The sequence below is a fragment of the Melanaphis sacchari genome, unplaced genomic scaffold (genome assembly GCF_002803265.2).
Source record: "Melanaphis sacchari strain LSU unplaced genomic scaffold, SCAv2.0 Contig8_pilon_pilon, whole genome shotgun sequence".
Classification (NCBI taxonomy): Eukaryota; Metazoa; Arthropoda; class Insecta; order Hemiptera; family Aphididae; genus Melanaphis; species Melanaphis sacchari.
The window spans coordinates 3380800-3385715 of NW_020271635.1; positions in this window are offsets into that span (position 1 = coordinate 3380800).

Consider the following 4916-nt stretch of genomic DNA (forward strand, 5'->3'; position numbering starts at 1 on the left):
TTATTATTATTATTATTATTATTATTATTATTATTATTATTATTATTTATAGCTTTTACAGCCAGTTTAGGATCTCCGTTGCTTTTTAATTCGTCTATCTCTCCGTTATAATGTAGAGTATATATATTATATATTGTATATATGTAAATTTTAATACAAATTGAGAGTATTTACAAATGCTGTATACCAATAAATTGGGAACCCTGCTGTGATGATTTTCAAAATATCAATAGCCAAACTATCTATTATGATTTAAAATAATAAGACGTATAAATATGAGCACTACTCGATTTCCTTAGCAACGTTATTGTATTTTATTAATAAACTGTAACTTTTCGATGAATTTGATTTGTAAATTCAATTTACTAATATGTACTAATGTATGAAGTTCTATAATTTTTTTGTTTCTAATTTTCTTAAAACTTTTTAAAGTTTTTTTAATTTATTTAATAGTTAGTTTAATAACTACGTCTTATTTATATTTAATTTTAATGCAAATATATTACAATTTATTATTCAATAGCGTGCTAAAAGACGTGGAATTGTTTTAACTCATTTTTTGTAACACGGTTTTGAATATCTGCGTATATATATTACACTGAAAAAATGAGTTATAGATAATATGCTTTATAATTTAAAATATATTTTTTTTAGATGATCAATTTAGATGTATTATCAATATTCAATATTAATTAATGCTCCGTTTCATGAAATAGAAGTGAAGAAAAAATAGACGTAATTGTTATATTAGTATTAAGTTTATTTGTTTTTTTTTTATATGTATAGTTATAGTTCAGTACTATGTATTTACTTGTAAATATTATTGTATTTACTTAATATATGTGGATTAGGCCTACTTCGGGAAACCATATTAAAAAAAAACGCGCCGTTATGTGTAATACCTCATGATTTTATAAATAACACATCCGGTAATATATTTATTAGAGATTGTTATTCGATATATCTAAGGTGGTGTGGAAATTTACACAATTTTATACATAAATAGTTAGTATAATTTTTATACTAACAACGTGTTAGTGTAATTCAATATTTATGGCGGTTTTACGGGAGAAAATTTAATCGCTAGAAAGTTCGTAAATTTTCTGAGTGGAGAAACAAAACGTTTAACTGTTTCCGCCGCATGCAACTTGCATGCTACGCAGGTTATGATACACAGAGTCGGCGCGAGCTATTTTGCCGCCCTTGGATAAATTATAAATGCCGCCCTATTAAAACTAAATAAATAAAAAAATTAAATAATCATATGATACAAATTATGCAATAATATTGGTTTATCTAAAAACATTTATTTTCATAGTCATAAACATAAAATTAAAGTATAAAATAGTTTTTACATAACACATAGATATAAATATATTAATAATATTAATACAATTATAAAATTGAATATCAAAATATAATCAAAATATCAGCCCAGTCAAAGGTGATACGATAATAGGTAAAAAATAAATATAAATATATCGGATAAATATATCGGAGCAACCGTTTATAATTGATCAATTAACAACAAGTAATTTGAAATGGGAACCGTACAATGATAAAGTCCATACTACGAGTAAGGAAAATAAAACAATTAATAGGATTAAAAAAATAAAAGAAACGATTAATACGGAACATTTGAATAATGAAGAACGCGAAAATATTTTAGATTTATGTAGCCGTTTCTCTGACTTATTTTTTCTTGAAGGTGACAGGCTGAGCGTAACCAAAATAGTCACACATAAAATAAATACTCCTAGGTGTGTAAAACCGATAGATATACGTCCGTATAGGTTACCTCATGCTTATCAAGAAGAAATAGAGAAACAGATAATAATACGCGATTCTGTTTCACCATTCAATTTTCCGTTAGTAGTTGTAAAAAAGGGAAAAAACGCGTTAATGAACACGTCTCTATTAATTTATCCTAATTGGGAAAATCGAATTAAAAGGAAAAATTCCAATAAACCATATCATGACCAAAACGCGAATATATTAGAATTACATGTAGGAGATAAGGTGTTGCTAAAAGAACAAAACAAGAAAAACGTATTAAGTTTAAATTGGTCAGGACCATACGATGTGATAATGATACATGACAATGAGAATATAACAATAAAAAAAGGGAGGAAGGATTACAGAATACACATTAATAATGTTAAAAAGTTTTTCGAGACCAATTTATAAACACTGTTGTGTTCATAACATTATACATATTATATATATTTTTGTATCTGTAGTATTTTCCAGTAATTTTTATTGTATGTTGTCGTAAAATTTTATTTTATTTTAAAAGCTTTATAACAATGTATAATATGTTGTTTAAAAAGAAATTACATTATTATTATTATGAAAAAAAAAATATATATAATACTAAATTTTAACTGATGAATTCTTTACGAATATATCATCATAAAAGTAAAATAAAATGTGATAAAGCAACAGATAAGGGTATTTTAACTTAAACAAGAGAAGGAGACGATAGTAATGGTGAAAACACTAGAGCATCTGAAAGAGGAGGTAAAGGCTATGACGATCGATAACAATATAAAAATTTACATTTCTAATCATTTCATTCAGTTGAATCTAATGTTACAATTACATTTATCTGCGACCGATATATTGTTCGACGTCATACAAACTGTCAGAGTCAGACTGATACATCCTCCTTTTCTAAAAACCCAAAGAGTTGTTAAAATAAATTTTTAAATATAAAAATAGGTTTACCCAGTGGGACAGATTTACCAATTGATCTAAACGAAAAAGTGTACAAGAGATAATGCCACTCTCAGACATAACGATCTATTATTCGAATGACAAAATTATTTTTAATTTATATGTACTGTTAGTTTACTAACATGAACTAACACTTTTTTCAGTTAATACCGATACCAATTTGTACGAATAATAAATGGTTATATTATGTAAAACCTAATTATAGGTTTTTAGCTGTAAGTAGGTCAAAAGAACTGTTTTCCACATACGATGAAACAGATCAAAAGTTTTTGTAAACATGCCGGCGATTTCCTTTTATGTCCTGGAATTTACCTTTTACATCCAGAAATATAACTGTGGCAATTTCAGACTCCAGTACACATCGAAAAGCCACAACAGTCGGAACCAAACGTTGACGTTCCATCAACTATACAAATACAGTACCAGACCAAGGACGACATTATTCCAGTGCCACCCGCACCTTAGATAAAGACAAGGTATTCCGTGTACCCCACCCCGATGTGATACGGAGTATCGTCTTATAGGGGAGGAATGTAGTAAACCGACGTTTTTAGCATAAAAACGTAGTTCTAAAGTCCAGTGGCCTAAACCTATATCACGCCACCTAATCGGACCACTGATGCTGCTTCCTGATTGGATTAGGAACATCACGCTATTTCTTTGACGTCAATCATCTTTTCCTAATCACGGCATGTCTCATATAAATAGGAGCCCTCTTCACAGGGAGCTCCAGAGAGTATTTCATACACAAACGTTTCACCTATGCTTACCAAGAGCCTCTATAGGAAAACGTTCCACACACATATTCTCTCCGGTTTAATATTTCAATACTAAGTCGAAACACTTCTAAAAAGTTTATATTTAATAAATTGTTTAAAGTAAATATTAATATTTTGTTATTAATACTAATTCAAACATAAACCTCTTCTCTTCCTCAACTACGATGTTGTACCGACATTGTGCATTCGTCGTTAAAGAAGAATTGCAGTAACTACGATCAAGTGACAGCGACGGGTTACTACATCGTCCCACCACGAATAAAATAAATAAATAAATTATATATTATTATTATATGTATTATTAATAATGCAGAAATGCATAAGTAAGTATAGATAGGTATATATATATTTTATACTTGATCATAATTATAATGGAGTTGGCCAGAACTCAGATATTAATCTGACGCATTTAAACCATAAGATATATCTGAGTTATGGCCTTCAATATAAATATATGATCAAAATATACTCTACATAATATATATTATTATACCTATTACCACTTTATTCTTGTAATAATATATTTATTTTTTTTATTTAGGCGGGTGATAACAAACAAATACCAATAGTTTAATTTTAGCAATAACAGTACACGGGTACGTACAGTAATATAATTAGATGTCTATTATTTAATAATATTCATTTGGGTTTCGATTGTAACACCACAGATGCCCTGCGATTAATAATATGATGTGTAGATCGTATATAAAATATTTTAATTACTGCAATCAACAATTAATAAATTGAGTACTATTTTCATTTCAATTATTTAATTTCGTAACATCATTTAATTTACATGACTAGAACTCATAATTTCTGATTATCATCTGTTTTTAATTTCAATTTTATAAATGTAATTATATATCTATATAATTGTTAACTTAACGATTATTTATCGTACATCATAAATAATTCTTTTAGCTGGATCACACTATGCGTTTTGTCAGCAGCAACACTATCATTAAGCAATCGGACGATCGTACTGTGCGTTTTATCGGTAACCGAATATACAAATGAGATTAAAAAGCAAAATCGTTTTTTTTTATAAAAACTTTTAGTAATTACACTTCGACAATTATGGTTAAATATTACATAAAAGCAAAATTACACAAAATTAATATTACAGATAAATTAAATTTTAAACCATTCTAGGTTGAAGAGATATAGTAGGTATAGTTAATTTTGGTGGTGAAGAAGGGTTGAATGTCGAGTTTGACATTAAAAGTGAATGGGTGAAGATTGCGTTGGGAACGAGGACAGTAGTATGTGAATATCATAATCATGGGATCGTGGACGTGGAACATACATAAAGGAGAGTCATTGAGAAAGTTTGTAAGTGTGAAGGTAGTGAGGTAGTTAAAATCTTAAACGTGAAAAGTTTATTTTACGATTTGGTTGGCT